Source organism: Podarcis filfolensis (assembly GCF_964270895.1).
Source record: "Podarcis filfolensis genome assembly, chromosome: 11".
Taxonomy (NCBI): domain Eukaryota; kingdom Metazoa; phylum Chordata; class Lepidosauria; order Squamata; family Lacertidae; genus Podarcis; species Podarcis filfolensis.
This window is the reverse complement of record NC_139613.1, coordinates 23,126,015-23,140,969: the sequence shown is the minus strand read 5'-3', so window position 1 is coordinate 23,140,969 and position 14,955 is coordinate 23,126,015.

Here is a 14,955-nt window from a genome sequence, read left to right as displayed (position 1 = left end):
TCTAAAACAGGAGCACAGGAAGCTGCCTTGCGCCAAGTCAGACCATTGGTACATCTAGTTCAATATTGTCTACACTCCCCAGAAGTGGAAGGCAGGGATCTTGCCCTACCGAAAGACATCAGAGGTAGATCCTGGGACCTTCTGCATGCAAAGGTCTACCATTGAGCTATGGCTCTTCTTCTTTTTACCATGTTTGCACGGATGGAAAGAAGAACAGTGGGACAAAAACATTGTTAGACTGACACTTAGGGCTCGTTCACCGATGTTTGCACATCACTCACGTAATGCCTCCTCTCTTGATAACTCTTGTTATGAAAGAGTGACTTGACTCCAATGAAAAGCGTTGTTTCTGAGATGACATGAAAGGGCTGTCTTTCTAGTGTTCCACCTGTGATGTGCACAGATGCAAATCTATTCAAATATTTATAGCCAAATCTCCACCAGGCTGCTGGAGGGGGGAAAAACATTGCCAACAGCAAAACAAAACTATTAATCAGTAGCATACCAAACCCAGGCCAGAAACAAGCTTAGCAGGAGAAGAATACATTTTAAAATACTCAGCAGAACTTGGCAACATATGCAGAAGGATGGCCAGCTCAAATTCACAGAGCCTCTCAAGTGTCCTTAAAGAGATTCATTTTGGCCTGGCATCAGAACACCAGCAACAAGGAGGCAGAGCAGTATGTTTCTGAAAAACACTTACTGGAAACTGCTGGAGGGGACAGTGCTGTTGTGCTCAGGTCTTGCTTGTGGGTTTCCCATAGACATCTGGTTGGTGACTGTGAGAGCAGGATACAGAATTAGATGTCCATTGGCCGGATCCAGTAGGCCCTTCCTAAAGGTAAAGGTAAAGGGACCCCTGACCATTAGGTCCAGTTGTGGCCAACTCTGGGGTTGTGATGCTCATCTCACTTTATTGGCCGAGGGAGCTGGCGTACAGCTTCCGGGTCATGTGACCAGCATGACTAAGCCGCTTCTGGCGAACCAGAGCAGCACACAGAAATGCTGTTTACCTTTCCGCCGGAGCGGTACCTATTTATCTGCTTGCACTTTGAAGTGCTTTCGAACTGTTAGGTTGGCAGGAGCAGGGACCGAGCAACGGGAGCTCACCCCATTGTGGGGATTCGAACTGCCAATCTTCTGATTGGCAAGTCCTAGGCTCTGTGGTTTAACCCACAGCACCATCTGCATCCCTTAGGCCCTTCCTGTGTTCTTATATTTAAACATCTCCCAGAAGAGAGTTCTCTAGTCTTGGTGCCGGGCAGGCATATATCATACTTTATGGAGGCCATTCCTATTTTTGAGGGTGTATGTCTTCTATTTCAACTGCTGCCTGGTCCTAATATGGTTTAATAGTAAAGAACCATAAGAAAGGAATGCAGAAACCTTGAAGTTGCCCATAGGCACCTGGGCAGACTCAACAGACAGAACAGGCACACAGGGCAGCCATTCAAGTCTTCCCCACTATGGTGAGATGTGTGTTCAGCTATACAAGTTGGAAATAAGTGAAGCTCTATGAAGTCCATGCTGTTCTTCTGCCAGGAGGGTAGAAAGGGAAACTACAGGTTTGAGGCTCAACTATTGCTTCAGTACATAAAAGAGGCAACCTATGTTAGCAGTTAGAGCCATCTCAGAACAATCTTCTATAGTTTCTTAGAATTGGCTGCAGTATATCACCTTGTTTAGTTAATGTGTAGTTGCTGTGGCTTGACCCAAGGAGATTCTGAACAATGAATAGCATCTCACCTCACATCCTTTCCTTGGGCCTTTATACCAACTTTTTGCTGGAGTCCTGATGCTCTTTATTCAGAAACTATTCAGCTAACAATCCACTGCTCTAGGTTATTATGGGTTTAATCCTAGTGATAAAAGTGGGGAACTTAGCCAGGTTTAGTTTTCTTAGGGTACCCCAGGGGGTGCCAAGGTACAGAGTACTCTCTTAAGGACCCTGGGTATATATATATATATATATTATTTCATAAAATTTATACGCCGCTTGATTGTAAAAAATGAAAAAGAATCCCTCAAAGATGTTTACAAAAAGATAAAACAGGAGAATCAAGTAAAACTCTCAACCCTACTTTAAAGCATACAAAAGTTAAAATACAAAAACAGATTAAAATTCACACTGGCTGTTCTAACTACCTGGATAGCCTTGTCTAAACAAGAATGGTTCCAGCAGGCACCAGAAAGAATATAGGGAAGGGACCTACTTGATATCAATAGGCAGGGAGTTCCGAAGTGTAGGCGCTGCCACACTAAACAATTGAGTTCTTACAAATGCAGAATGAGTATTATGGGGCACCTGTTATAGTGCCAATTCTGCTGACTGAAGCAGACAAGTGTGGACGTGTGGTGTGAGGCATACTGCTTAACCATCCTGATTTGAGCGGGACACCCCAGAATTACAGATTTCATCCCAGAATGTCCCATTTTTGGTGCCACGCTGAACAAGCTCTTGCTTCCCTCTCTCTAAGACATATATATCTATCAGGGATCCATTGCCAACCCATGATACAGGTAAAGGGACCCCTGACCGACTCTGGGGTTGCGGCGCTCATCTCGCTTTATTGGCTGAGGGAGCCGGCGTACAGCTTCCGGTCATGTGGCCAGCATGACTAAGCTGCTTCTGGTGAACCAGAGCAGCGCACAGAAACGCCGTTTACCTTTGACGTGCTTTCAAACTGCTAGGTTGGCAGGAGCTGGGATTGAACAATGGGAGCTCAGCCTGTCGCTGGGATTCGAACCGCTGACCTTCTGATCGGCAAGTCCTAGGCTCTGTGGTTTAACCCACAGCGCCACCCGCGTCCCTATGATACAAAGTACATCAGTTTAATTCCACCTGCTGTTCATTTTCTTGAACTCTGGAGAGACGGCATATGACTCACTAGTCACCCTTTGACCACCCCTAGTTTAGACACTTATTTTCAACCAAACGGAAGACAGTGTTCTGACTTGAGCTGACCCACCTTGATTGTTTAATGTTTCGTTGAAATTCTATTGGGTCAAAGGAAAAATGCAAACCGTTACCATTACATGGGAACAGTAAATATTTATCGCTGGGTTTCCATAGGTTAATAGTTAATTAAGGAGACAGCAAGCTTAAAGTTTCGCTTCCTGGCATGCAATGTGTTCAGCCGCCCACTGAATTATTTAATCATCATCACCACCATCACCACACCATCTCAGTTTACTAAGAGGATAGGCACGTGCCTTACTTTAGAGCTGGGCTGGCAATCCTCTATTTGAAGGGCAATCGGAGGAGAGTCCTCTGTTGGAAGGTATTCAAGCCTGGTGTGACAATAAAGAACCATAGGAAGAGAGAGCAGGGACCTTGAAGTCACTTGTCAGCAACTGGGCAGCAGACTGAGCACACACAAAGTCAAGGTAGCCTATAAAGGGTAATACAAATTTTATTTCCATGCACTATTTCCTTTGAAACGATTGCTTCCTAAGATAACAATGGCCAATGGCTATATCGCCATTCACAATACACATTAATATTAATGTGCATTGTGCTTGACCTCAGCTTGTGGAGGCTAAACTGCATCTTGAACTCTGTTGTCTTGGGTAAGTGTTTTACTAAAAAGGCTTTTACCACCTGGGACTGAGCTCCGAGCTCCTGAGGGCACCTGCTGAAGCTTAGCAGTGCTATATCTCAGTATATTCTAGGAAATGTGTCTAACACTTTAAGAGAAGGAAAAGTTCTCACACACAGGAAATGAAGACTAAATAAATGACTGAACAGCGTGTTCAAGAAAATCATGCCAGCATTTGAAGTGGCTAAAGGTGTCCTCGCCACCTGTATAATAGCGGTGTAAAAAGCAATAGAACGTTTCCCGGCAGCAGACAAGAAAAAGGAAACCAACAGGCTTATGATGAAAAAGACTGTCTTGCTTTAGACAACAGGAGAGATATAGGTGTCATTTCTCAAATTCTAAGATAGCTGCCATCTTGTAGGAGCACGGCATCCCCCAACCGTGTATTAATTTGCTGTTTCATAAAAACAAGTCTGCAAGTGGGGAAAGTCTGTAATGCCATTTTAAATGCATGTTCTAGCCCAGTGGTTCCCGCATTTTTGGGTGCCATTGTGCCCTTGGTTCCATAAACTCATATCCAGTGGCCCGTACCCTACAAAAAGCATTATTCAGAGTAGTGTTCTGGTTCTGGATCTGCTAGTGTATGTTTTTTCCATGTTCTGGTCATAGCAGCTTCTTTTGTGGTGCATTCAACTTCGTTTTTAGACAATGGGTACAAGAGATTTCCAGATGGCAGTGGACTGCAAAGTATAGCAGAGTGATGGAATCTGTCACAGGGATTGGCTTGAAACCAATTTATTTGCCTTTAAAAACTGGGCCTGCTGTTTCTATGGCAACACATACATTTTTTTTTTAAAAAATAGAAGTTTAAAACCCAAGGGTACCACCTTGCCTGATTTTTCAGTGCTGGAGTTTAGTGAAGCAAGAAATTTGCAGGCTTGATGCATTAAGCCTGTCCAAAGGATAAAGAATACTAATAGGTTTAATGTGAGACACTTGAACAGCCAAAGCTACATTATCATAAATATGAGAAGACATCCGTTCACAAACACAGCCGACTTCTCATCCTTTGCTAGAAAATAAATGCTAGAAAGAAACGCCCAAGCACATTCTTGCCTTGGAATATGACCAGTTGCTAAGGAACCCATGGTACAAATGGAACCTATGGTGCCATGATCTATATGTTCTCTGTGATGGTCTGCATACAACAATTGGTGTCTAGCAAGTGGGGTGGACTTAATAAAGGAAACAGGGATGCTTCCTTCCCATTGCCTGAGGTCAGGTCAACCTGAGAAGTAGCTCTGCAAACTCCCCCATTTGTGTGTTTCCTGTGTGAGCAGACATGATCAATGCTAATTGGATCGCAATGCTCTGCAAAGAATATTGCTATACTAATGTAATGTCTAGAGGTAATGCCAAAGAATTAATATAGCCGGGACTGCAGAATTTGTTCCCTGCTAACTCAGCAGGCAAACATACTACATGAAATGAGGTAGTTATTGCTGTGACGGGCTGAGAAAAAGGCACCCTGAGAGGCTTTGCAGCAGAAAGAGGTAACATATAGAGCAAATGCGGTGTCGTGATTAAAGTGTTTGACTAAGACCCGAGAGCGGATGGTTGAAATATCCATTAAGCCATGGAGCTCACATGATGACCTTGGGCCAGTCATTGTCTCTTACTCTAGACTACCTCACAGGGTCGTTGTGAGGAAAATCTGAGGAAGAACCACGTATGCCACCTTGAGCTCCTTGAAAGAAAGGGGGACTACGAATGTAAAAACAAATATTCATCATATATATATATATATATATATATATATATATATATATATATCTCCAAGCACTGTGAAACTATGCACTGCTGTTGTATTTCTATGTCTGGGTGACATTAAGAGATGAGATTATTACGAGGTTACTCTCATTATTATAAATTGTGGCGCCATGCTGGGGTCTGCAGACTTTCTATTGTTAATGTTTTATTATCTATTTTGCACTGGCGGTTATGGTTTGTGCTGTTATCAGTGGAATATTTAAAATGTCTCTGTATTTTTACTTTGTGTCGTGAGCCGCTTTGCATAGCATGCACTAAAAAAGCAAATTGCAAATCTTTTCTATAAATGAAATAATATGGTCTTCTTTCTTTAAAAGCATTTCTAAACTGCTTACCGTTTCAAAAATCTCCAAGCAGTGTGCGCTATGTACAGTATCAAAACAATATCCATTAAAGTGCAAATGCAACCTCAAAACAATAAAACTGCATGAAAACATAAAAGCAAATAAAACAAAAACTCAGGGGATTCATAAACATAAATCAGGTTCCAATCTTACAGGTCAGGGAAAGTTTGGGCAAAAAGGTAAGACTTTATAAGGCATCTAAAGCAACTGATGGTTGCTCCATCGTGTATGGCAGAGGAAAGGGGATTCCACAATATCCTGCTCTTACTTTGCTAGAGCTTAGCCATTGAATAAAATTTTGGCCGAAAACTTGTACTTCATTAAGTCTGGGCTCCATCTATCTTGTCTTCATCCTTTGTAAAAGTACAACCCATCTTTGTATGCAGAGTTTCTGCATGTTAGAGAACTCCTTGCCCATTCTACCAAGAAGACTCTAATGATTTCAATAAAGCTTTTGACAAAGTCCCCTATGATATTCTTGCAGAGAAACTGGTAAAATGTGGTCTGGGTGAGGTAACTGTTGGGTGGATTTATAGCTGGTTGACTTCAAAATGGAGATTTGCACATGGATACCTTAATCACCTGTTCTAAGGTTAAACACTCACGTGAATTCTAGCAGAGAACATCAACAGTTAATTATCAACTCAGCTAGAGGCCCAGGGAGCTCTCGTCTAGCTTGGTGTACTCCAATTGAATTTTTCTGTATCAAAACCCTTCAGTAATATACATACAGGCACCTTCCATTTTCAATGTGCAATCAAGCAATTATACTTAACACATTACCCAAGTCATTTCAGGTGATGGGGCCACCTGATCATGATATGCCTGTATGGGCAGGCTCATGTTGGAAAAGCCCATTCTGAACTTTGTTCCTGACCATGAGCCATGCTGGCTGATGATGGGATTTGGAGGCAAACAAACGAAGGCTCACAGGTTCTCCATACCTAGCATAAAGTCACTACACTGCTGTGAGGATAATGATGAGGGGGAAGAGGAATCCTGCACACCATCCCTGTGCACAATCCTTCACATTTATTACTTGTTTTCCTTCTGAGAAACCAAGTACTATGGCTCCTTTTCAATTAAAATGCTTCTTGTGCACTCTAAATATAAGATAAGCTTGCCATTTGATGTATTGACATAGTTGGGGCTTGGCTATCTCTCTTACACTTTCTGCTTTCAGCTGTTTTTCATTTGCAGCGTGCAATTATCAGAATGAATACTGCCCATGTTGCAATTTGCATTAGCTTTTGTGCATGTGGTTTCAGACACAATAGGGGAGAGAGAGGTCAGTGTTCATGGGGGATACAGCGCCGATGTCATCCCCCTGCTGAGCATTCGATTTTGACATTTGACAGCCTCGCGCTGCAGAGAGAGCTAAGCGTTGAACTGCCGCTGATCCTTGGTACCTACAGATTAGCATTCCTGCAGATTGGTGCTTAGCATGCATATTTTCTCTCTAAACAGAAACTTGGAGATCATCCAGCACCAGCGGAAGCTACCCATTGGAACAGGAAGGTTTGGGACAATAAAGAGAGGGAAAACGTTAAGCTAAATGATTCATGATTGTTTGCAGACCATAAATCTATGTTGCGAGCACAAAACACGCACACACACTTGAACAGCTGCAGACTGTTGATATTTTCTCCACCCACAGAAAAGTGGGTTTCCGTGCTAAATGTTTAACTGAAAGGTTTTGGGGTTCGAATCTTTCTTAGAAGCCCCCACCCCAGAATGTGTGGAGACTAAGTTGCGGCATTCCCTCCCCACAGAGGTGAGTCTGGCACCTTTGCTACACAGTTTTCAATGAAGGCTGAAAAGGCACCACTCTCCCTGCCCCCATAATTTGTACTGAGTTTTTAAATTGTAAGAAAAGAAAAGAAATTACCGAAGGAAAAATAAGGAAGGAGAGAGAGAGAGACAATACTAGAAAAAGACAAAGGAAAGCATCAGTGCAGAACATGAGTATAGCAGAATATTCATGAGTTTTAACAAATACTTCTGCACGTTTGAAAAAGAAAATACTGCAGTAATTACCGATATGTTGAAGTCAGAGTGGATCAAACAAAATTGTTAGTCTTAATTCCCTTGCTTTCTTATCATGTGTGCACCATATGAATGGAGATATAGTAAGAGTAAAATATGACAAAATAAGAGCATAGGTGTGTTGTATGAAGGCACACCTCTTTACTCTGGGCTTGAGATGTGTGTCTTCAGGGCCCACCCTATTCCTGTGACTGTACCCCGTTTCAACTGTTTTTAATTTCTGGATTTTAAAATGGTTGTAACCTGCTCTGGGACCTGCAATAAACCAGCAAAATCCCTATTCTGTCCTGATTACATCAAGAACAAATGCTCTAGATCCCCCCACAAACTGAACAGTGAGCCTGGAGAAAGAGAATCTCTATAAATCACAGAAGCTCCCCATCCATGACCCTCAAGTCTGCCCAGATGCTGCATTGAGTACCCAGATGGGTGAGACCAACTCCACCCAGGTCTCAGTGATACAGAGCAGCCTCCTCATTCACAACCAGATCATGGAAGAAGATCTTATTCAGAACCAACCTGGCATTTGGCAGCAGCAGCAGATGCACACCCAACGGCTGACTGATAAGACCACAATTCCTCAGGTTGGAGGAGGGGCTGGCATAATATCAAAGAGTCCAATAAATCTTTTGTGCAACTTTTGGTGGGGCAGAAATAACACAAGGCCCTTGTGGCAGTTTAAAAAGGTTTAAAATGGATTGAAGCACTCCATTACCCTAGCACAAGAAGTTCATTTTAATTCCCAGCGTGGTTTAAGAATCAATCCCTCTTCCCAGGGAACTCTGAGAATTGCAGCTCTGTGGGGGGAATAGGGGTCTTCTAACACTTTTCAGCACCCTGAACAAACGGAATTCTTTGCGGAAAGTCATGTATTTTTCAAGTGATATCACAGTACTTTAAATGTACAGCGGTACCTCGGTTTTCGAATGTAATCTGTTCCAGAAGACCGTTTGAGTTCCGAAATGTTTGAAAACTGAAAACTCAATATGCAAACCTCAATATGGAAAACTCAATATGGAAGCTGCATGACATGTTCGACTTCCGAGGCGTGTTTGAAAACCGAAGCATTTACTTCCGGGTTTATGGCATTCGAAAACTGAAATGTTCGTCAATGGAGAAAACCGAGGTACCACTGTATTGTGCAAATGTGGCCCTAGAGATGCTAGGGATTGAATCTGGGACATGTGGTGAGCTGCGCCATGTAGTGAGAACATATTATTATGCATGGATAATTGTGTTTTGTTTTCCCTTGTCTTGCTTCATTTCAAATTCCACATTAGCTATTTTGCTCGAGATTACAAAATATCACAACAAAACTGCTTCCACTCTGATTAACACTCGAGGTTTGTTTGGTTGGGTTGGATTTTCCCCCCTTCTTTTTTTGCAAATCACCTCTTTTGCTAATCATAGTTCTCAGGAGACGACAAAACATTGTCAGACAACAAAAACAGGAGGTAAACAAATGTATTAGAAAATACAAGGTAATAAGATACAACACCCCCCTCCCCTGCCCCCAGAGAAACTGTACAAATGCTAATTAAACAGCGATGCAAATAAAAACTCTTGTTGAAAACCATTTTCCAAAAAACAGCAGGATTGATTCTTTTTTATAATTGAACATCAGTTGGCTGAATGAAGAACAATTTGTGTTGATAGTAAAGGGGTTTCTGAGACGAAAAATGTGGTTTCTTGTCTCAATGAATCTGCTCACACAGTCCAGACCTTTTAAATATACACTGTCGGAACAATTATGGGCTTGAAGCCAAAGTGCTCCATTGTGGGTGCCTAGAGGGATTTGTTGAGGCTTTTAAAAATTTTATTTCTGAATAGCAGCCTTCCCATATCAGATGCCCAAATGCTTTTGAATCTCCCCTCTTTAAAAGCTACTGGTCACAATGGCTGTGCCCTCCCTCCACAGTCAGAGACAGTGATGCTTCTGAATAATAGTTGCTGGAATTTAGGTATGTTTAAATTTAAATGTAAACAAAATTGGATTCCACTACAACCACCCCACCCCAGCTGAACTACTTGGTTCTTTGGATCCTATACTTGGTGTCCGCAGAGACCAAAAAGTCTTCCTATTGTTGTTGTTGTTTAGTTGTTTAGTCGTGTTCGACTCTTCGTGACCCCACGGACCAGAGCACTCCAGGCACTCCTGTCTTCCACTGCCTCCCATAGTTTGGTTAAACACATTTTAGTAGCTTTGAGAACACTGTCCAACCATCTCGTCCTCTGTCGTCCCCTTCTCCTTGTGCCCTCAATCTTTCCCAACATCAGGGTCTTTTCCAGGGAGTCCTCTCTTCTCATGAGGTGGCCAAAGTATTGGTGCATCAGCTTCAGGATCTGTCCTTCCAGCGAGCACTCAGGGCTGGTTTCCTTCAGAATGGATAGGTTTGATCTTCTTGCAGTCCATGGGACTCTCAAGAATCTCCTCCAGCACCATAATTCAAAAGCATCAATTCTTCGGCCATCAGCCTTCTTTATGGTCCAGCTTTCACTTCCATACATCACTACTGGGAAAACCATAGCTTTAACTATACGGACCTTTGTTGGCAAGGTGACATCTCTGCTTTTTAAGATGCTGTCTAGGTTTGTCATCGCTTTTCTCCCAAGAAGCAGCCATCTTTTAATTTTGTGACTGCTGTCACGTGATTGCTGTGATGGACTTGGTGTCCGAAGAGACCAAAAAGTCTTCCTATTAGCCTAACTCAATCCAAACTAAAAGCAAATCCAAAAAACTCCAAAATAGAAAATAAAGTGCAAGGAGCCACAGGATTCGGGGGAAACAATTATTTGGCAGGCTATCTACTCAATAGATGAAATTTAAATTCATTTTCTATGATATAAATTGTAAAGCTGTCAACAATGGTCAGTGTTGTATTAATGTTTATAATTATTAAGAGGAACATGTACAACATCTGCATCCACTGGTCAAGTGGCAATTGTGTGAATGATTGTGATCAGATCTACATGTACAAACCTATTGTCAGCAACTGAGAGCAAAGATCAACCATGCATAGGAACTATATTCTATAAATTCAACTAAACATATAGTATACTATTAAAATGATGCAGGAATGCTCTGCAGTTGCTAACATCTGCACTTCTGGAAGCTCATAAGCTCATAAGCAAGGAGATTCTGTGCTCATCCTTCACAATGCCCATGGACAATCACCCTTGGCAAGAGAATCGTAAATAAAGGAAGCTGTTCTGTCCTGTCAGTGGAGCTGAATCACCACTCTCGCACACTTCTTAAGCATAGGGCTGTATCCACTTGTGCAACAGAACCTCTGCCTCCTCCTTTCTCTCCTGCAGCGCTTCCTGCTCAAAATCTGCTCCAGAGTGTTGGGGAACCCTCTGGAACAGATTGGGGAGTACAGAGAGAGAGGGGAGAGGAAGGGGAAGTCCTGTTGTGTGAGTGGAATACTGCTTCTGCAACATTGGGTACCGCCCATTGTTTTCTTACCTCTGAGACCCAGAGTTTCTCTCAACCCTAAAACAGATAATAGTAATCATTATAGATGTCTTCATAACAAATCATAGACTCAGGTGTCATTGAAGTGCACAGAATTATTCTTCCTTTATCATTGAAATTGCTCTTTTATCATTTAAATTGCTCTTCTTTTATTGCTGCTAAAAGTGAGGTGCTCTCTCATTTGGTGCTTCAGATTAATTTGAATCTCTATTGCCTTCTGGGTAATAATTGTCTGCATGATGAAGGATGGTTGAACGGCAGAAGGGCAGCTTGCTGTTTACAGCTGAGCAAATTGCATTTTCTTTCTTCTGGCACAAAAGCATGTTTTGACATTTTCAGAGCTAACAATTTATGGAGGGGGAAAGAAAGAACATGAGTAATTCTTCCTTGTACATTCATGTGTTGTGGGTGTTGGTTAGTGGACTCATGAAGTGGAAGTAGGGCACAATCATGTTCCGATCATGCAACTATAAAAAATTCTGTAAGTGGGATTTTTAATTTTTAAATTCCATCTGCTTGAGTCACAGATTTGATTTTGTTTTGGTCACATCTTCTGTGATTAATCACCACAGTTTGGTATGCAATTTCCTTATGAGATCATAGGTGAGGGTACTCTGGTTGCTTGCAAAAACTTCCATACTAGTCCCATGAATGTATGTATTTACATGAAAATAAGAATACAAGAAGATCTTGTTGGATGAGACAAATGGCCCATCAAGTCTAGCATCCAGCTTCCATAGCAGCCAACCAAATGCCTATGGCAAGTTTCTAAGGAAGACATGAGCACTAAAGCTTCACCTTGCTTTCAGAGGCATAACACTCCCAACACTTGAGGGAGCACCCAGCCATTATGGCTAGGAACCATTGATAACCTCCATGAATTTGTCTAAACCCACTCTTAAAGTTGTCCAAGTTGTCAGGCATTACTGCATCTCATGGTAGCAAATGTATTGTGTGAAGAAGTTGCAAATCTCCCAACATTCAGCTTTGTTGGATGTTCCTGGTACATTGAATTATTCTCACAATCTTGACTGGGTGTAAAACATGTACTTCAGGCCTGTCCAAAGTCCGGCCCACGGGCCAGTTGCATCCCATGTCCCGGTTTAAAACGGCCCCATAGAAGGCTGGCGAGAACTTGGCATTGGGAGTAGTTGGGCATGCTCTCTTGAAGTACCCACCTCTGGCTGCGCAAGATCCGCTGCACAGGATCCACCGGCACACGCCCTGGCACACCCGCCCTCAGCCTGCAGGGTGCAGGCGTTAGCCAAGGCAGCAGCAGCTGTGGGGAGGAAGAGGAGGAAGAGGAGGAAGAGGAGGAAGAGCCAGGCCAACCTCCTTCCCTTCGGCTCTCGAGTCCATTTCCCCAGCTTAAGTGACACAGACACACCAGGCGAGTGCCACCGCTGCCCAACCCAGGATCTTACAAACCCCTCTCTGCCACTGCCACTGCCTTAGCCTTCGCCTTCCCTGCTCCCGGCCCGTCTTTTTGCAGCCGTGCCAAGTACCTGGTCCGATCCCCTCCCTGGGGGCTGCACTGAAAGAAGCGCATGGGGAAACTCCAGCGTGCAAGCAAGGCGAGGGGACAGGGAGGGGCACGACACCAGCTTCCTGCTTTCAAAGAAGGGGGTGGGGGGGAGAGAAGATGATGAAAAAGGGAGGAGAAGGAGGATGGCACGTTTCTGAGGATCCTCTTTGGGGAAGGGTGGTGGTAGTTTCCTTCCTTCCTTCACGTTCCCGGCCCCCCACCCTCTCCCAGCTATCTCCACCCTGCGCTCCCTGTCCCATCGCAGCTGTTCCTGTCACTGCCAATGTTGCAAATCTAAAGTAGATGTGCAGCAGTGGTAAGGAGAAAGGGGGAACAGCCCCCCCTTTCCATATAGGGATATTTTTTTGGTCTCTGGAATCTTGTGGAGCACAATGTTTTCTCGTCTCTCTTCCACCCCGCCCCCCTTCTCGTTTAATCTCATCACTTATCTTCTCCACCCCACATCTTCTCTCCTCCCCCATCGGGTTTGGACTATATATATATATATATATATATATATATATATATGCGTGCCATATATGTGTGTGTGTGTGTGGCATGCACATGCAGACACATATATACTGTATTTTCCCCAGCACTGGAGAGGAGAGTGCTTTTAAGGAGAGAGGGAAGAAAAAGGGGGAGACAAACAGACACGCACACACACACACACACACACACACACACACTTCCTTTAACTTTTTTTTGCTGGTTTGTTTCCTACCCTCATCAAGAGGTTTGTGCTAACTTGGTGTTATGTTCCTGTTCATATTTTTTGAACTTAACGTTCAAAATTTTGAACAATGTTCCTGACATATATTTCAGCTTCCTGGATTATTTTTTTAATTTGGCTTTCAGATATGAAAGGCAGAGTGATTTAACACCTGTTTAGGTTTGTCATCCATGTGACGAAATGAAAATATGTCATTTGCAATAAACTTTGCATAAAATAGTTAATTTGCATTTAATTTTAATGGTTCAAAGAATGTCAGGCAAAATGGTCGGCCCTCACGTGTGTGTTCACTTCATCAAATCTGGCCCTCTTTGGAAAACGTTTGGACACTCCTGATGTACTTCCTTGCATAGTAGATGTTCATTGAGAGAATGGACAGACTACAAGTCATTTAGGGAATGGGAATCTGGAAATAGTTGACATTTACAGGTTGCCGCTATTTAGTTATATAACCAAGAAACTTGCACGAACTAAAGCTGAAAAATTGTGATTTTTGTTAATACATACATAGAGTTTGGATTTGATGATCATTCAGCCCTGAGGCAGAAAGCTGCTATTGGTCTGGCTTATTTCCATTTTTAAAAAAACCACTATAGCGAAACCAGTTTCAAAACAGTACATTGGCAGGAGAGCCTTTTCTTTTAAAATATGCTTTGTTATGAGTTTGATGGAATGATCTGAAATGGAATGGACTTTTAATAAAACAAAATAAGAGAAGAGACGAGGAGGTTATAGAACAGGGGGGAGGAATTGGATTCTTTCCCCACCCTTACCTCCCATAGGCCTAATTTGTAGGTGGGCGGGGCTTCCTACCCACCAATCACCTGACATTATGATGACACCAGGTGACAACTTGATAGGGGATCACATTTGAAGTCCATTTGCAAGTGGTTTCAATATAGACTGTTTGGAAACGGGCTTAAAACCTGATGTCTCTCAGGACCGATTGCCTCAAATAGGCACAGGAAGTATTCAGTAAGGCAGCAAGTCCTCTAAACTAAACTCCTCCTGTTAACAAATGAAATATATAGCCTAACATATTAAAGAAAATGGTTGCTTGCCTTGCACGCATGGGAAGTCTTTGTTAATTCTCCCCCACTGATTTCCAGCCGTTTGGTTAATGAGCTTCCCAGCCTTGTTGCATGCTGCCAAATGACTAGCTTGTGGCTCTTCTTCTTCTTCTGTCTATGCCAGAGGTGTGGGATCATGGTTGCCATCATCCCTGACCATTGAGCATTCTCCTTGGGGCTGATGGGAGTTGTAGTCCAGCAACATCTGAAAGGCAACAGGTGTCCCTGCCCCAGCAGACCAGTCCTGCTGACAGTAGGTAGTGGTGAAACTGTTTTACAATAACTTGAATTTTAATAGTATTGAAAACAAACTACAAACTAGAAAGGCATCAATATATTTCCCTGGTGTATAGGTTTATACATTGTAAGTTCTTGTAGTATTATTGAAGGCAA